Source organism: Ursus maritimus, unplaced genomic scaffold, assembly GCF_017311325.1.
Source record: "Ursus maritimus isolate PB19 unplaced genomic scaffold, ASM1731132v1 scaffold_4, whole genome shotgun sequence".
In the NCBI taxonomy this organism is placed as follows: Eukaryota; Metazoa; Chordata; class Mammalia; order Carnivora; family Ursidae; genus Ursus; species Ursus maritimus.
Genome location: NW_024426552.1, coordinates 45696125 through 45715619, shown reverse-complemented (window position 1 = coordinate 45715619; position 19495 = coordinate 45696125). Strand labels below are relative to the sequence as shown.

Genomic DNA, 19495 nt, shown 5'->3' with positions numbered 1-19495 from the left:
AGGCTTTAAAAGCATAAAAAACAAATAAGAAGAAATGGTTATTCATGGAATGATGAGAACAGCACACGAGAGTAATGTAGCCAGTGGAAACCACCCTACCCCACTGCCCCCACCTTCCTGCCCTGTTCAGACCTGACACCAGACCAGTTGCTCCTTAGTGACTGTACATCTTTAGCATCCGCAACAGGGGAGCAAATGGGATGGGACTTTACCTGAACTCTTTAAGTGCCACCTTCTCTCACACCTTTCCAGATGTAGAATTTCTTCCTCTGCACAGAAAGGGCACTTTATTTATGCACCTTGTGTAATTCGCTTAGTTTTTAACGTCTATCTCCCCTTCCATATTAACACCTCTCCAATTAACCCCAGCTATAAATTCCTCGAAGCAGGTGATTTGTTTTATTTTCCACCATATAGCACAAAACTTGGGATATAATAGCAGAGAGGAAAGGAACTAAGTTTACTGAAGATTATATATGCTGCTTCTATGTTAAATGGCTTTCCTCCCATCAAATACGTTTCATTTAACGTAGTAGGTACTTAATAAATGAATGCTGAATGTATAGTCAATAAAAAGAGAGCTGTAAAGAAGTTAATAGAAACATCTGTGGATTCAGCAAAGAGGGAGTAGATTTTTTACCTTCAAAATGCCTTTGGGGTTGGTGGTAAAATCTAATTTTATTTTAAAATACCTACGTATTCTATAAAGGGATGTTGGTCAACAAAACTCATTTTCAATTAGCACAGAACTCTACTTCTATTTAAATATAAATCAGTTATCTACAAAGCATAAAGGATTCCATGTGCAGATTAAAGCAGTTAGAGGTTACTTTACAAAGACAGCCAACTCTGATAACTTACACTAAAACAAGTAGCTATCTTCTTTCATCAGGCAAACTACATAATTCTTAAATGTCTGCTATGATAGAAAACAATCCATAAAACCTCATACCTTAGCTATGATCTAATCTTTGGAGAGAAGACTTGAAATTCTACAAAATGGACAACATATTTTTTAACTTAGCATTCAAAAAATACCTAGATTCTAAAAATTTTGTTACTGGGGTGCCTGGGTGGCTCAGTCAGTTGAGCATCCGACTCTTGGTTTCACTCAGGTCGTGATCTCAGGGTCCTGGGATGGAGCCCCACTGGGCTCCCTGCAGGGTGGAGAGTCTGCTTGTCTCCTCTCTCTGCCCCTCTCCCCGCTCACACTCTCTATCTCTCAAATAAGTAAATCTTTAAAAAAAATTAAAATGTTGTTAGAAATGGAGACAACTGAAAGCAAAAGGATGTGTCTTGATAGACCCCAGATATGCTCATCGAAACACCTTGAAAGAACAGATACACAGGGCATCCTGCATTCATCTAAGTAAGGCATTGTCAGTCCTAAGCCACAGTCATCATTGTAGCCCTCCACCTCTTCTTTGGGAACAGCCTGTAGGTTTTATTGTATGAAAGCTAACCAAGGTCACAAAACATGAAAATCTGACTTGGGATGAGGGCTGCAGACTTATTCACCCAATTGTTAAAAACTTCCAAGTCATTTCCTCCTGAAAATCATCTTCAGGATCTCATTCCTCCAACTCCTCGCTGAGGATAAAGCAACTGCAATACAGTAATAAGGCAAATGCACACACATGTAACAAATACTTGTACGTACATGCATGCCCTCACATTTATCTAACTACTGAACAAAGATGAATAAAAATACATGAACAGAAATATGGTTTCTGTGATATTTACAACAAATTTGGTCACCTAATCATATCAAAAAAGCAATGATCTGACAATAAAATATGGTAACATCCCAATAAATAGCATTAGGCAGGTGACCTTTTTATTCTAATCAGGAAGTTTAGGCTTTAGCAAAATCAGAAAACATTGCCAGCAGAACCCTTAATAACATTTCTATCCATTGAATCTCTTCAATTTTGTTACTACTATTTTGTCTCCATTCTAAAACTAATTTCTATTTTTTAAGGCTAAAAGAATGATAGTGAATTAAGAGCAGGGAACAATCTAGGAAGAAAGCAAGTAAGTAGGCTTACTACATGAACGTCTACATCACAACTATACATATAGAAACATGAGCTAATGACGAATTTCATTATTACTTAAAGCTGAGATTCTTAAGAAGCACGAACACCATATCCTCAAAGTTCATGAAACATTACATTGACCCTAAAATTAGAGATATAATGCTCTTCACGTGAGCTAAACAATTTTCCACATATAGCTTCAACGGAGTCAGTGGAGTTAAAGAGGCCTAATTTCATTTTGTCAAACAGATTTAATATTCTATAAGAACAGAATATAAATTTAGCCCATAGAAAAATGCTAGCGTATGTCTAAAGAAAAAGATCAACAAGTGACACAATATTAATATTCACTTTCTACAGGAAACAATAAATTTCTGACTTTACAAATAAAGCACTACATCTAATGGTTCTTAGCTACTAAAGGCTAAGGATAAAGAGTCTATAAAATAATGGCAAGGATTAGAAAATCAGTGGGGATTTTTCCTCCCCAAAACTATAGTAACGTTTTAGTTTTGAAGATGGATAGGTTTAAATGCCATAAAGCTTTAATCCTAATCACCTCTAATTTTTTGGCCAGAAAAAAAAGAAGTCATACATCATCAGGACAAAATAGAATTTCAAATATGAGAGTTTCCTAACGTTTTATTTTGGCCTTAAAGTTCACTTTAATAGAACAATGGGCTACTCACTCACAACTATGTACGGTATAGGTCATGGATCAATTTAAAGAGAGCAATACGAAGGTCCAGACCTGCTGAATGAGTTTATTCGTGCAATTCACCCAGTCTGTCAGTATTTCTGAAAAGTGCTGAGCACAGCATCTCTGCAGCTCTTTCTGGGGTTAGCATCAATGGGGGTCTCCATACTCTTTATAGAGATAATTATAGGTCAATAGCATACTCAGAATTTATACAAAAGAGAACTTGTAATAATAATCCATTGAACCCACATGACTTACATGAGTGTTGACACTATGTCCAGGTTAGGAGTAAAATCTAATTGGTCTATGTTACTCTCCTTTCTTCTGACAGTTCTAGACAATAAGATAAAAGGACAAGACTTTGGAGATGGGGCGGTGGAGACAGTTATGGGAAGGGCTGCCAGCTCCTTAGGAGAACCCAGAAAAGATGGTTCCTATTCTACCTCTGGGTGATGCATGTGATCCTCCTCTGGATGTGATGCCTGGAACTGCTGAGGCCATTTTGCTACAAGCGTGATGATGAAACCACCTAGGGGAAAAGGCCAGAGCCAAAGAAACCAGATGGCAGAGGCAACATCTCATGTCTGAAGCCTGTCCCAAGTTTGGATTTTTTGTTATAAGATGATATATTTTGCCATTGTTTGAGGCAAAGGGAGTCCAGGTTTTCTGTGATTGCGGCTGGAAGCACCCTAGCTAATGTATCATTTCCTTTTGGTTACTCACATTCTAGACTACTTGGAGGACCTGGAGCGCTATTTTCAGGACAGTTCTCAATGGAGGCAAACAAATTAAAGTCACTATATCATGGGAGTTCTTCCAAGATGCAAAGCTATCTTACATTACATGTTATTCTATACAAAATTAGAGACTTGCCTAGTGCTCTGTGAAAAGCTCCTGAGTGTAAGATGGGGCTACCTTCCTGAAAGTGGTATCATTCCCATAAGAATAATTTCTCTCTGAAGCACTTGGAATGAGACTTCAGTAATACCCAATTTCCCACAGTGGTTCAGTAAAAGTATAGAGGAAGCTTCCTTTAACTCTCTTAGACTATCTCTCTTTACACTCGGCTCCGACTAATATGTGTTTGCCTAAACTAAGTGTGAAAAATCAGGAAAATAATTAATTTGATATAAATGTAACTAGTAAGTGCAAGTGGATCATAGCTACTCTAGACAGCAGACCTATGTTCCTATTAATGTATGGACCTAACAAAGACTAAAAGTTAAAATGTTTTGCTAAAAATTGAGCTTATATTTGAGACAATGTTTATATTATTTGGCATCTGAAAAATCACTGGTAGCCAACTAGTATACTGAATAGTGAATAGAAATGCAGAGGTAAGCTAAAACTCCATTTCTTAGCATAAAGGAACAAACAAGTGGCTCTAACATATTAATCTGAAATATTTCCTACATAGTTTTCAGGTTGATTTTCACTATTAGATTATATTGTGCTAATGTCCAATTCCAATGTTGAAACTGATTAGCTACTCTAAGCTCGTCTTACTAAAAAAAAACTCCTAAACAATATCATCACCACCAAAACACCCGAAGTGCTAAATAAAATGAATAAAATATTTAAAAATATGCATCCTTGAGACAACAAGTTATTAAGGAATATTCGAAGGTTAAAGACTGAATAAAAGTGAAAACTCAGCAAGGTAAATAAAGTACCAGCTATTGCTTTGAGAGCATTTTCTGAATTCTGTGAACTTATATTTTAGTTTTTATGGCATCAGAGGGCACAGAGGAGAAAGCCCAGGGTCCTCTCAACCCTACATAAAGCTGGGATTGCAAAAAGCTAAACCATGAATGTAAAGGTGACCTAGAAACAAAACCAACCTCTGGCACTCTTAGGAAAACTGCTTTCCTTGAACTATAGCATTTGGAATAGAGGGAGAAATAAACTCCACTGAGAATTTATAGTAACAAGTTGGCCCACAGGAGAACTGGCAGCCCAAATTCATACTAACTGGGTGGTCCAAAAACAAAAAACAAAAAACCCTGGGTCTAGAGATTCTAGGCTGAAAATACCCCCTGGCATCTGGCAAAAACAAATGTAAATCCTCCCTAGAGAAAGCCACCTTCAACCCAGGGTTCAAAGAATTCCCACAAATAGAGTTCTGATATATGAGTTCATATTTAAAAATCTGAACACACTAAAAAATAATGCACAATGATTGAAAGCCAGAGAAAAGACAACAGAATCAGAGCCGCTGATAAATAAAGGATTTCAGATATCTAAATTATCAGACAGCATGTAAACCATACTTAATATGTTGAAGATAAAAAAGGGATTGAAATTTCTAGTTAGAAATTTCTAGTTAGAAAAGTAACAGACTATAAAAGACTAAACAAATTAGAAAAAAAAAGTGAAACTTTTATAAATGAAAAATGTAATTGCATATCAGCAATGAGAATTACTGAACTAGAAGAAAAATCTGAAGAAATTACAAAATGCAGCCAGGAGAACTAAAGAGATAAAACAACTGAAAAAGTAGTTAAAGGGATATGAGGAACAGAGTAAGACAGTCTAATACGTGTCTCAGTTTTACAAGGTAAAGAAAGAAAAAAATTATTCAGAAGCTATATTTGTCAAGTTAACATTGGCTGACAATTTTCTAGAACTTAAGAAAGACACCAATTCACAGATTCAGGAATCTCAATGAAACCCAGAAAGGACACAGGAAATCTGTACTGGAGTACATCATAATGAAATTGCAGAATATCAAAGATGAGGGCAAAATCAAAAAAAGCAGCCAGAGAGAATAGGAATGACACGTAGATCAATGACTGACTTTTCAACATTAACATGGAAAGCCAGAAGTAAGTAGAATAATAACTTCAATGTGCTGACAGAAAACAGTATCAACCTAGAAGTGTCCACTCAGTAAAAATCTTCCTAAGAACAAGGGTAAAATAAAGACATTCAAATAAATAAAAAGAGAGAGTGTGCAAAGAGCAGACTTCCACTAAAGGAACTTCAAAAGTATACATTCAGATTGAAGGAAAGTGATCCCAGATGGAAGTCTGGAAAAAAAGAAGGAATGATGAGGAAAGAAAGTGGTAAATAGGTTGGTGCATCTAAACCAACATTGATTAAAATAACAATAAAAGATGGTAATAAAATCTTGTGGAATTAAAAAAGAAACTAAAATATAAGACAACATAAGACAAGTAGATTATAAATTGGAGGCTATCCTCAGAATTAAAGTATTCCGAAATGATTTAAGTTTTTGGAGAAGGATTAAAATGCTGATTCAGCTTTAGCCTGATAACTTTAACTTGTGAGGTAGAATTTACAGGCCAATTAATTCCTAATAGAAGAGGAATAGTGTCTAACTTCCAAAGTAAAGAAAGAGAAAATAAGTAAAAATAAAATTCAAAAGAAGCTAAGAAATAAAATAACGACAGTAAAAAAGGTGGTGAAAAATAGAACCATCAGGTAAGATGGCAAAAGTAAATCCAAATAAATCAATAATCACTGTAATACAAACTAAATGGTCATGTTAAAAGACAAAGATTGTCAGACTGGATTAAAACAATTCTAAGAATAATAATTCCCAACTGCATGCTGTTTATAAGTGACTCACTGGAACATAAGAATATAGTAAAGCTGAAAAGAGGTTGGAAAAAAGATATCATCAGGCAACTACTAACCAAAAAGAAAGGTTACACAGCTATGTTAATATGAGACAAAAGGGACTTTAAGGTGGAAAGATCTATAGTCATTATTTTTATGCAAAGAAATTCCATTTCTGAGAAATAGTTTGAACTTACATGCATCTAAAAATATGGTCTCAAATATGTAAAGCAAGAATTGACAGAAACACAAGGACAGACTAATCCATCATCATAGTGGAAGATTCTAACACACCTCTCATAGCTGTTAATAAATCAAGCAGCCAAAAATCAGTCAGGTTGTAGAAGATTCTAACAACACAATAAGCAAGTTTACTACATAGAGAATACTGTTCTTAATTCCTACAGAATACACACTACACTCTCTTCAAGCAGATAGTGAACTTGTATGAAAACCAACCACCCAATGAGACCATAAAGCAAATCTTAAAAAACGTCAAAAGGTAGATAACACACTGACTGTATTTTCTGACCATAATGTAATGAGTGATGAAAAGATCTCTCCCTCTACCCAAAAATACATGTTTAAAAATTAAGAAGCAGTTCTAAATAACTCATGAACCCAACAGAAAGATGAAAGCCCAATGAAATCATGAGGTAGCAGGAACGAACTATAGTTCTTAGCACAGCTATTCTAAGTAATAAAATTCATGAAATACTGAAACTGACCCAAAGAAAACAATCAGAATTTCTATCCTTAGAAGATGAAAAAGTGTCTGTTTCAACAAAAAAGCATTCTGAGAAGATTCTTTTCTTAACTTTATCATTCACAATCAGCAAATAAAATTACTGATAGCTAAATAGTTAAGAAGGTGTACCTAAAACATAAAGACCCTCCCACCGTTTTCAATAATGGATCATACAGGCTCCTCTGCCTCATTAAAATGAATGGACAAACAAGCAAACAAATCAATTCATTCATTCATTCATTCATTCATTCGGTGATTCATATTCAGAGTTGTGTGTGTGTGTGTGTGTGTGTGTGTGTGTGTGAGAGAGAGAGAGACAGACAGAGAGAGAGAGATAAGCAGCCTTGGAAGATCTTTATCCAACTACTGACTTTTTCTCTGGGAAGTATCTTTGATAAATTATAATTACTAGTCAAGTAAATAGCTCAAGAGAGCCATTATTTGAACAGCCATGCTAATATTCAATAAGACTAAAATAAATTATCTTATTTAATTAAACCATCATACATCTATTTTATTTTGATTTTCAGAGAAGACCTTTAAAATGTTTTCAAAATAGAGGCTGCTCCATACCCTCACTTCTCCAAAGATTATACCTAAAAGACGCATTACTATATGACAAAGTTGCAGCACTCTTGATTCTATTACATATTTATATATTACACTTCAATATACAATTGAAAAACAACACTGTCATGATTCATTTAAAATTGCTTTCAATATATTACTCAACTGCTCAAAAACTGCCAATGGCACCATGTTGTCTATAACATTAAATTGAAATCCAAATCACAGTGCTTGAATTAGAAGACCCACTTATAGTCTGGCCCCATCCTACGTGATCACCTTCTCCTCTAGGGCTGCAATATCTACCACTTGCACAACTCCCTGTAGAGGGTCAGCAGTGAGCAACAAGAGCCAGTCAGTGACACCATTCAATCCAGGGTTCCTTTGCTCTACCATTCTCCTTCCTGAAATTCTTTAATTACCCTTGAAGGTCCAGATGAACTTTAACTTCTGATATGAAGAACTTCCAGATATTTCTAGACCTAACTGATACTTTTACAAAAATTCTTCCTTCACCAAACTTAGCATCCCAACTTAATGTTAATTGTTTTTTGGCTTTTGTTCATTTGTTTATCTACCCCATCAAAATCTGGGTAGGGCCATGCTTTATACTCTCTGCCTCTCTTGCCATGAACTCGGCATAGTGATAAATAGACACAGAAGATGCTTAAAAAATAGTTGCTGAGTGCCTCTTGAAAGAATATAGTAGATGCAGTCTAGGCCTAACTCTTATGTAACTATAAATTACACGCCCCCCACACAGTATTCCCTTTAAATATTTCACCTTCTTCAATTAAGAGGGGGAAATATTGTGTCTTTTTTACCTACTTAATTATATTGCAATAAGCAAATATTATGAACAAAGGTGTTCTTCCTCCTCCAGGAATTTTAATAATATTTTCTCATTGGCACTACCTAATTGAAGAATACAAGCCTTTTTATCTTCTCGAGAGCATAAATGTTTTTAAATGTTGTACATGTAGAAGCCATGCATCAATGCCAATCACCTTCCCGCCCATCCTACTACTAACATATTGGCATAAATGACTGCTGATAATCCTTGTGCACAAAAAGTGGTATTAGTTATTAAAGGTCACCATGACTAGATGAAAAGATATTCCACTTAGCCTTTGGGAAATAGATTCCCATTCCTGATCTAAACAGTTGAGTTCCACTGTTTTCCATTTCCTCTTGTAATTGTTGGTGAGTGTACAGGAAAGCCTGCATGTGTACATGTGTTGTGTGTGTGTGTGTGTGTGTTGAGCAGGGAGACATCTGTTCCATAGGTTTTTAGTAAATGGTAGCTATAGATAGAGGACAAATGGATGGATGGATAGAGGGATGCATACATGCATGCCTGGATGGAGACTGTTTTTAACCAAAAGTTAGCACCTCTCAGAGGTGAACTGAGACCTAAGCCACTTTCCTATTTTGAGTCCGTTATATATTTAGAAAAAGAAAGAAATGCCAATTGTAAGTTTATGAACTCCTGTTCAAGTTTAAACCCTTGCATTTAACAAAGAACTCTTAATTTCTAAGAAACAAAGGTAAGATGATGAAATGTAACTGGGTTATTTATAAGATAATTATAAGATATACTTAAAAATTAATTTACAGCACACTCTAAATGGCATAGTATAGTAATGACACAAATTAACAATCAATCATACGATAAACCTGTACTTATGTCAATCTTATCAGAATACATCAACACTTGAATACAAATCTCAGAGTCTAAATTTGAGGTCACTGAGAGTCAACATCAGTGATCCTCCAGTTTCCAGTGCTAATAACTGGGTTGGGACTTAGACATTTTGGCATCACTAGGGCAGTAACCATTTGGAGTAACTGAAAGTTGATTCTGCATGTTTTAAAACTCAATAGTATTCATTAGAATTATGTTTAAAAAGCAATCAGCACTATTTTAAGTTATGATTGCCAAGAAGCCACTGTTTGGCCGTAGCTGATTGCTTGAGAAGGGACTCTGCTCTTGAAGTTTTTATTCTTCAACTCTGTGGACTGTCAGAGCAGTATCATGACAAAGTTTTTCCCATTTGCATAGTTAAATATACCCCAAGGGGAAATTTCCTTAGCAAATATTGTCAAGGGAATTAAAGAAATTTGATTAAATGAAAGAAAGAATAGTTTCTAGATCAAGACTTAATTAGTATTCACTTGATATAAAAGCACAAGGACATAATCTATCACTGTAAATTGTATCCCATAGCATCTTGCACATGCATTTGTCTCAATGGAGCTGTTAAATAAATGGCACATAAAATGAGTCAAAAGCTAACAGTCAATGAATGGAAGTAATCGGGAATGAATGATCATTACCTCCTTCTCCTGCTGGATTCAAAACAATCTCTTCTATTCATCCTCATTCATAAGGTTTATGGAATATCTACTCTGTATGGCGTATTATTGTTCCAGCCCTCATACAAAATCTCAAAAAGCAGGAAGGAGATCTGAGATATCAAGGCAGAGGGCAAGGCAGTGATTGGCACATAGTAGGCTCTCAATAAATGGTAGTAATTCCTTTCCCCTCCCTTCCCATTCCCTGGATCTTCTTTATAGAAGTGGCATATTTGAGCCGTGAAACTTAAATCAGAGGATTGAGAATATAGTTGATAAAAGTTTTAAATTTATGTCATAATCTAAAAAGATAAAGAACTTATAGATTCAGAAGTTGGCAATAAATGAAAAAAGTTTAAAACATGGTATTATAGGATTTTAAGCGATCATTTTAATGTGGTTTCTATTAATATTATTGTTGTGTTAATGCTTACAGTGCCACAAACAATTAGAGAGGGAGAGAAGAAGGAAGGGAGGGAGGGAGGGAGGGAGGGAGGGAGGAAGGAAGGAAGGAAGGAAGGAAGGAAGGAAGGAAGGAAGGAAGGAAGGGAGGGAGGAAAGGAGAGAGGGAGGAAGGAAGGAAAGGAGGGAGAAGGGAGGGAGGGAGGATGGATGGATGGGAAGAAGGGAAGAGGAGGCAAGGAGAGAGAAAATTGTACAAAGCAGAAATCCCTTAGAGTTCTTTAGTAGAAAAGACACCATATTCGGGCCTGAGCTCTGCCCTATCTGGGTATTTCTGAACAGAATACTGCACAGTGTGACTTTCATTTATATGAACTATAAGATGAGGTGGTTGACCAGATTTTCTCCAAGATCTATTCTCACTCTACCATCCCATAGTGCAAGCACAGTGAACTAGGTGGCAGATAAGAGAGATACAAAGTTCTACGCCTCTCTGTTATAGTCTTTATCCCCTAAGTTCAAATCCTACTACAAGACACTGAATATGACTTCTACCAGAGTTTGCTGAAGTCAGTCTACAACTGAAACCCTGGTGCCTCTATTTACTAGCTCTGTGATGTTGGACAGGTTACTTCATCTCTCTGTTCCTCAGTTCTCTATCCTGCAGGGTCATTATGTGGATCAAAGGCGATATTACATGTAAAACATATATTGCATGGCATCTATTAAACATTAAATGTGTCATCTACTGTTGTTATTATAACAAAGATGTAATACAAACAAAACCAGCAGAGGATAGAAGGGATTAATTTGTATCATAAAAGCAGCAGATGATGAAAATACTTAGGTAGGTAGTTGGTCATTAGGAGGCTGGTGATCAGCAAGCTCAATGACACAGTAGTCTGATGTAGTTACCAGAAAATGCTAAGAAAATGCAAAAGACTTCACACACAGTCTGTAAAAGGGAAGATAATCCTGATATTCTGAAGTAATTTGTTCACTCTGAGCACCAAACTTTTAGAGACAGAGTATGAAAAGACTCAAATTATAAAGATAGGAACAGTTTAAGATTCAGGACAAATTGTCTTCAAATATCTTAAACACTGTCATGTCAAAGCCATGTATTCAATATGACTCCCTGGAAAGACCAGGAATAGTCAGTAGAAGTTAGAGGAAGCCAGTTTTCAGTTTGGAATGGAACGGACTTGTTGAGGAAGTAAAAAATCCCTGGAGCTATTCAGTGCTGACTAATGATGGACGACTGGACGTGCAAGCACCAACTCCTGGAAAGAAAGTTGAAGTTCTCACTCATGAGAGAATTCAATCTAAGGGTGAACACAAGACTTTCGACATCCCTTCCAACCTGTATTTTATGATGTAAATGTCTAGTGACATAAATTGTAATAGCATTTCTCATGTACAGAATGACCATTTGGCATGCATGCGAGACAACGGTGTTAAACGAGAGCACAGAATTAATATTAAAAGCTCGGATCTCTCCATTAAATTTTTGGCTGGAGTTGTCAACCCATGGCCAATCTTAGTGGTCTGAGTTGATTACCAGCCATACACAGATCTTCAATTTAAAAGAAATGCAACAAAAATACTATATTTTTCACCCATAAAGTGGATAACTAGCTCATTAATGTTCCAAATTATTTCTGTAGTTAGTATAAATCTGGGTAAATTATTCTAATATTAATTATAATTTCAGACATATTCTTTCTGACACTTCTAATGACATTGTTTAATTAAGCCATTTTTTATTTTTCTTGTTTCCCAAAAGAGATATGCAGACCTGTAAAACATAGTTGGCTGGGTCACCAATTTATTTTTGACCTCAGGACAAGTCCTTTAACCTCTCTGAGGTCCAATTATCTCATCTGTTTAAAAAGGGGGTGGGGGGGCACCTGGGTGGCTCAGTCCTTAAGCATCTGCCTTCTGCTCAGGTCATGATCCCAGGGTCCTGGGACTAAGCCCTGCATCGGGCTCCCCACTTGGCGGGAAACCTGCTTCTCCCTCTCCCACTCCCCTTGCTTGTGTTCCCTCTCTCGCTGTCTCTCTCCCTGTCAAATAAATAAATAAAATCTTTAAAAAATAAAAATAAAAAAATAAAAAGGGGGGACAAGGGATGGCAATAAGTAAAGTAAGTATTTTCTAAGGCCTTTTACACCCTAACATGAGCTTTTAGGAAACGATCATCCTTCGAAATAAAACTCAAAGCACATTTCTTATTTTTCTGTTCATCATTTTTCCCAATGAAGAGATCTTTAGCCATAATACAGGGAATTGAAGCATTTAGTCTATAACACCATCAGTAACTGCTCTATGAGACAGTTTTATTCTGTCCTTCTGGGGTTTGGAAGAAATTACTTGATTGAGGGGATTTTACAGCTAGAAGCCATCTTCATATCAAGCAATAATTACCTGTAAATAATGGACAAACCAGCATTGGGGACAGGAAGGGAGCGTATAAAATGTCTCTTTCATAAATATAATCTTGGAATGTACCATTTACTCTAACTTTACTTTCTAAATGCTTTATTTCCTCGGGCCTTCTAGACCCATTTCAGTGAGTTTATATTAAAAGTTTAGCCTCATGTGTTGCTATATTTGAGCATCCAGGGATAAACAAAAACACATAAAGTCAACTTACCATCTGTTTTTCACCCTTAATCAACTATTCCAATGACATCCTAAACTATACCAGTAACTTCCAACAAATAAAATCTGTTCAACTGTACTTTGAGCCCATAGGTCTTTCTCTATAAATATTTAGCCTGAAATCAAGCTCCACAATTAGAGTCTGTTGGACTATTTTCTTTAAAAATGAACTACTTAAAAAAAACATGGGGTACAAACTATTAGACAAGGTCCCTTTAAAGAGGGACTGGACAAAGCACTGAGAACAATCTGTACTGGCAAGGGACAAAAAAGATGACCTAATAGGTCTTTTCTGTCTCTAATTTCTGTGATTCGAGGATTTTTTTACTTCTGCAGTAATACTTGTGAGTTTAACAGTTTCTCAAAACTATTATTAGTTACCAAGGAAACGCAAAATGTTTGCAGAAATAAATAAGCAAATGGACTAGACCTAAAGAGCAGGCTTTTCCAGCTTCCCATTTAATAATCTTATGGTGCGTCATATTATCAATTCTTTATTCTCTCCAAGTCATTCTGCTCACCTACTGGCACGCTCACTGGAGTCCCATAGCCAAGTCATAGCATCTCGTGTAACCCAAGAACAGGAGGTTCCTGGAATAACAGGAGAGTCTCTATTAAATGTAGACTGTGCTGCTTCACTTGTTGAGGAAAAAAACTATAGCAGGCAGTGGTTGGCTTTGTGACCACCTTTTCTAGGGACAATATGCAAATATACGCTTTCAAATCACCCACTGTCTACAGAAAAGCAATGAATATGATTAAAATATACAAAGATAAAAAGACACAATACACACATATGGCCCATAGTGGGAAAACAAAGATGTTTTATAAATGTTTATAAAAAGATTAAAAGGGAACATAGTGTAGTTGACCCTTAAATAATGTGGGGATTAGGGGCACTGAATCCTGTGCAGTCAAAAATCTGCATATAAATTTGCCTCCCCCAAACTTAACTACTAATAACCTACCATCGAACAGAAGCCTTACTAATAACATAATTAACACATATTTTGTATACATATTATATATTGCATTCTTGTGATAAAGTATGCTAAAGAAAAATATATTATTAATAAAATCATAAGGAAAATACATTTACAGTACTGCACTGTAAAAAGTCTGCATATAAGTGGACCCATGCAGTTCAAGCCTGTTTAGGGGTCAATTGTACATCTAATTGTTAATAGTTGGCAGTATTCATGAGGTAGGACTAGATGTAAAATGTCTTTTCTACTTTTCTGCATTTTCCAAATTATCATGGGCGCTGAACTGTTCTAAAATTGATTTTCAAAGCCACAAAAAATCATGTTAGTAACAGGTTTCCCATTCTCTATTACTACTGTATTACCACTGACACTGTTGCTGTAATCAGCCTGACTTCGCTCTCAAGGGTATTAGTTCCTGTTGTAAAATCAAAGTCAGCCGAAGTATGAATAGGAATAGTTGAAGGGCTTCTGTAAACTTCAAGGACTACAGGGGACTGGAGATTTGGGCTGCAGATAACAGCAACTGGGTCTCTATGCAAATCCGGGTTCAGTGTAACCCATTAATTGTTGGTGAAAGGCTCTAGATGCACAGTGCAAGTGCTGTGCTGCCTGGAGATGTGGTAGATTTTGTGTGGGCACTTATATGTACAAAACTAGGCAGAAGACACCCGGGCAACAGAAAGAAGAGTGAAAGGAACAGGTTAGAAAACTGATTGTTAGGGTGCCTGCCTAGCTCAATGGGTAGTGTGTGTGACTCTTAATCTCAGGGTTGTGATTTCAAGCCCTAGGTTGGCCATGAAGCCTACTTAAAAAATAAAATAAAATGCTATTTAAAAAAAAGAAAAAAGGAAGCTGATTGTTCTTGGCATGGAGAGAAGGTGCTTTTGCCCTCAGACTTCCCTTTTGGCTCTACATTCTACCTCTGCCCACCAGTGGTGCTCAGTCCCTTCCTCTTAAGTTGTGTAGCAGCAGAGGAGAGATCAGCACTGGACACAGGGCAGGCTAGCCCAATGCTCACAGACAAAGCTGCTTTGCAAGAAGCCTGCCAGTGAGGTATCAGAATGTTCCCTGAGGTGGAATACTTTAATGCCAAAGGCTCACACTCTGACCAATCCAACTGCAGCCTAATGAAATGCAAGACCACAGAACTCTGCCTTTCCCCATGCCATCCTGGATCTGTCCCTACTATGCTCAGTTTCTTATATAGGACTATGCCCGTGAGAAGAACTGTTTTCCTCTGTGTGTTATAGTGTTTTCACATACATTATTTTATAGAAGCAAAGGACTAAACATATCACATTCAAAATTAGTGTTACTATCCCATAAATTCCAACAGAGCTTCCAGGGAACAGTGCACATCACCCCTGAACTGATGAAAGAAGCAGTAGTAAAAATTGTGCGCAGCTGGAAGAAAGGTGCAGTTAATTATGAACACTCTTGTACTTATTTGGATGACGAAAAGACTTCATCAGTCACAAGAAGAAAGAAAGGCAGGGAGACAGGACATGAAAGAAAGTACGAGTGGTCACTTCACAAAGAGAAACTGGCTTTAACATGCTTAGTAACATGTTAATGGTATTTTTAAACAGTTAAATGACAATATTGTGTACATTGCTAATAACATCGGTTGCTGTGGTCATTGTATTGAACTCCTGGCATTAACTTGAACCATGAGAAATTGCTGACATTCAACTGTTTCTGACTAATCTAACAAGAGTGATTCGTATAGTTCAATTAAATCAATACATTCTAGTTTCCACCCTTGTTGCCTACAACCCTTCTTCCTCATTAGAAAGCAATTAGATTGGAAGAAAAATTCCTTTGAATCATTTCCGAAAAACAACTTAAAGCTATACTGATTTAGATCATAAATTTAAATTACTCATTATAGAAAGGACTTTAATTTGTAATTATACTTATTTGTAGGAAATTTTGGATTATAAAATGAGAAGATTCAGGGGCCCCTGGATGGCTCAGTCATTAAGTGTCTGCCTTTGGCTCAGGTCATGATCCCAGGGTCATGGGATTGAGCCCTGCATCGGGCTCCCTACTCCACTGGGAGCCTGCTTCTTCCTCTCCCACTCCCCTCTGCTTGTGTTCCCTCTCTCACTGGCTGTCTCTCTCTGTCAAATAAATAAGTAAAATTTAAAAAAAAAATGAGAAGATTCATATAGCAATTGGACAATAAAATTTTCAGTAAAAAAGGAAGTAAAATTTTCTCAGCCAAGACTGAGGCACAGTGGTCATAACCCTATTCTTTTGATAAATATATGTCAGAAGCCAAGAAAATAAAAATTACGTCTCAAAGAGAATGTTCATAGGAAGGGAGAGGAAATAAAAGTCTACTTGTGGACTCATGTGGCCAGTAGAACATAATACCAATGGCTGGTTGGAGTTTCCAATACAAGACTTGGGGTGCTCCTGTGTCAGATAAAGATCCCCCCTGCTCAAGACCCTTGACTTTCATCTGTTGGAAATTTGTCATAATATTCTAATTTTATTAGACCAAAACTTGTTGCCAACATCCTCAAAAAAGTTGTCTTAGTCAATATACAAATCCATGATGACTCCAACGTGAATGACCTCCTTAGGGTTATTCAGTGCATAATTAGGGTGGCTCTGGTGGGTGGCCTACAAAGGTCAGTCTTGGTTTTCCTAGTTCAACATTCAGTCTGGACAATAAAGTTTTCTAGAAACTTCTCAACTAATCCGAGCATTTCATTACTGACACTTCCGAGAGATTCTGAGCAAATCATTAAGAGAAGACTAAGGCTATATATATAAACATGGGTTCAAATCACTACATTTGTTACTTTATTAACAGTATGACCTTGGTCGAGCCATTTTACCCTTCCAAATGTGTTTCTTCATCTGAAGAGTATGACTAATACTACCTTACAATGACGGAGTACTTGTAGAACACTAAGCACAGTGACTAGCATGAACTAAAAGCTCAACAAATGTTATTATTGGTTCCTGAAGAGTGGTATACACCATGATCTCAGTCGGAATGCTGAGTCATAGTTGGGTCAGAGATAACGGCTTCCACGAGTAACACAGCACCAGGCAAGGCACACAAGGAGCAGGAGTTCTAGTTCTTTTTTCTCTCGCTTCATAACCCTAGAAAAATGTTGTATCCACTTAACTTCTCTGTTCTTCAGCTACTGCAGTTAAAGAAAAGGAGGAAATTATGCTGACATATTTTACAGGGGAAGTTGGAAATCAAAAATATGGAAATAAATGCAAAGCACGAGTGCAAAAACATGGGAAAGAAGAGTCCAATGTTAGGAAACCTCTGTACCTATCAGAGGGGAAAGGAGGCAAAACCAGTTACAAAAATGCTGGCTTTGGATAGATACTTTGTTACCAGTTTGAAGCTGAGATGCGGTGTTTATGCAACTTGCACAACAATCATTTTATCTCATTTGTAATAAATCAATCTAGTATAAAAGTCTCAAAAACATATTTAATAAGTACAGGGAAAATGAGATAAAAAGATTCAAATACACTTCAACACTATTAGGTAGAATAACAAAACTAACAAACCAATATCTAAAATGTTAATATGAAAGTGCAAATCAAATTTAAAATTTTAAGCTCATTGACTTCTCAAAATAGTATATATAAAAAGCAGAAGTTTAACAGGCTTCTCAGTAGAGAGTAATCTAGAAGAACTACCTAAGTGAGCCCACAGTTAAGCAAAGATGACACACGTTTTTGTGCGTTGTATTTTTTTCACCATTTGCACTAACTATATGTTCTCTACAACCAGCCTTTCTCTACTCCAAACTAAGGAAAAGTAACAAACTATTTTCATTATTGTTTGACAAAATGAAAACAGTAACTCTATAACCTATGTACATCATAATAAGAAGCAATCCTATTTTAATGTTTATTTAAAAAGAGTTAAATAGACTCAAGTCATTAAACTACTCAATTCATTTGAAGCTTGTAAATAAGGCACCCACGTCCCTAATTTACTTAGCAGATTCATCTAGTTGGCTGCAACTTCAGAGATTACGTCTCTTGTTAATGTGCAAAATAATTAGGAGGCTAATTCTCATTTCCCAGAAAAAGAATTTATAAAAGTAAATCTGCCCCATACTAGAGGCTTAATTCAGTCATATTTGATCGGTTTCTTTTTTTGTTCTCATGCCTTTGTTTGCTGGTAGAAGAGAACAAATGGATTAGAACTGGTCCTCAAGTTCTATTTTTATACTCTGCCTTGAAAGTACAGCACAAAACATTTATTTTTTTTTAATAAATACTTTCCCTGACAAATAAACATTAGTTTGAACTACTTCGTTAAAACACAGGCACGCAGAAATGAGGAACTAGGAGGTTCTTTCAGGAAAAACACTGAAAAAATAAGATTTCATCTGGCCTTCCCATCATCACTTGAAGAATTGTTTGGTAGTTACATCATCAGGAAATAAAATACTATCCTCTGAGGACCCCTACTCTTTACAGAAAGGAAAGAGAAGGTTTAAAGTCTAAATCACCCCCGGGTTGTCTCCAAGAAAAACAAAAAAACAAAACAAACAAACAAAAAACAAACCCAAAACCAAAAAAAAAAAAAAAAAAAAAAAGCCTCTGGCTCCCTCCCCCTCCTCCCCCCAGCAACCAGGAAAACAAATGTAACAAAAATGTATTTACAAAAGTTTAAATAAGAATAACAGGATGTGCATTTAAGAATCTGAAGCAATAACAGGAGCTTTAAAGCCCCAGGGAGAAAAGTTACTAACTGATCGACCATGACTCCCAATGACTTGGTTAGCCAGGCAGGGGGGCGCCGGCGTCCCGGGCCCGCCGCCCATTCCCCACCGCGGGGAACCGGGGACCGACTGTCCGTTCACACGGTCCGAGCGTCGGCGGAGCTGGGGCGCAATACCGCTGCTGCGCCGTCGCCGCCGCTGCGGATCTGGCTGTCACCGGCGCCTCCGCCGCCCGCGCCGCACACGCGGAGCGCCTTATAAGGCAGCGCAGTGACGTAACGCCCTTAGGCCGGGCGCGCTCGGCGCCCCGCTCGCATTGTTCGGGCGACTCCCGGAGCGCGCACAGCCCGCTCGCAGCGCCGCGAGACTGCGGCCCCCTCCGGCCCCCGCCCGGCCCCGGCGCAGGCAGCTCAGGTAAGCCCGGGAGAGCCGCTCAGCTCCAGCAAGGGGCACTGCTGTCAGAGAGCCAGGAGGACTGTAGGTGGCTTTTAAAGTTAACAGCATCACGAACTGCAGACAGGTTTCGAAAAGCGCGTCCAATGAACTCTAGGTTCAAACCTTCTCCAACTCACACAAAACCTAGAAAGTTTACTCCAAAGGAGAAAGCAGATTTGGGATTTGATTTTAAATGATGAGTGCTGCGGTAGTTACTATATATTACATACTTTTCTCCAAGTGAGCCACAACTGAATCCTGCCTGTGTTGAGAAATCTCTGGGAAAGGGCGGGGGGGGGGGG

The 19495-nt window shown here is 37.3% G+C and overlaps 2 protein-coding genes across 4 annotated transcripts in view; one reads left to right on the top strand and one right to left on the bottom strand.

The window, feature by feature from the left end:
* Positions 1–19495, bottom strand: part of CMSS1 (cms1 ribosomal small subunit homolog) — a 392506-nt gene that overhangs the window by 316127 nt on the left and 56884 nt on the right. The window lies entirely within an intron of this gene.
* Positions 19103–19495, top strand: part of FILIP1L (filamin A interacting protein 1 like) — a 30990-nt gene continuing 30597 nt past the window's right edge. The window contains exon 1 of the mRNA XM_040621145.1: positions 19103–19172. The gene's annotated coding sequence lies outside the window, so the exon portion shown is untranslated. The remainder of the gene's footprint in view (positions 19173–19495) is intronic.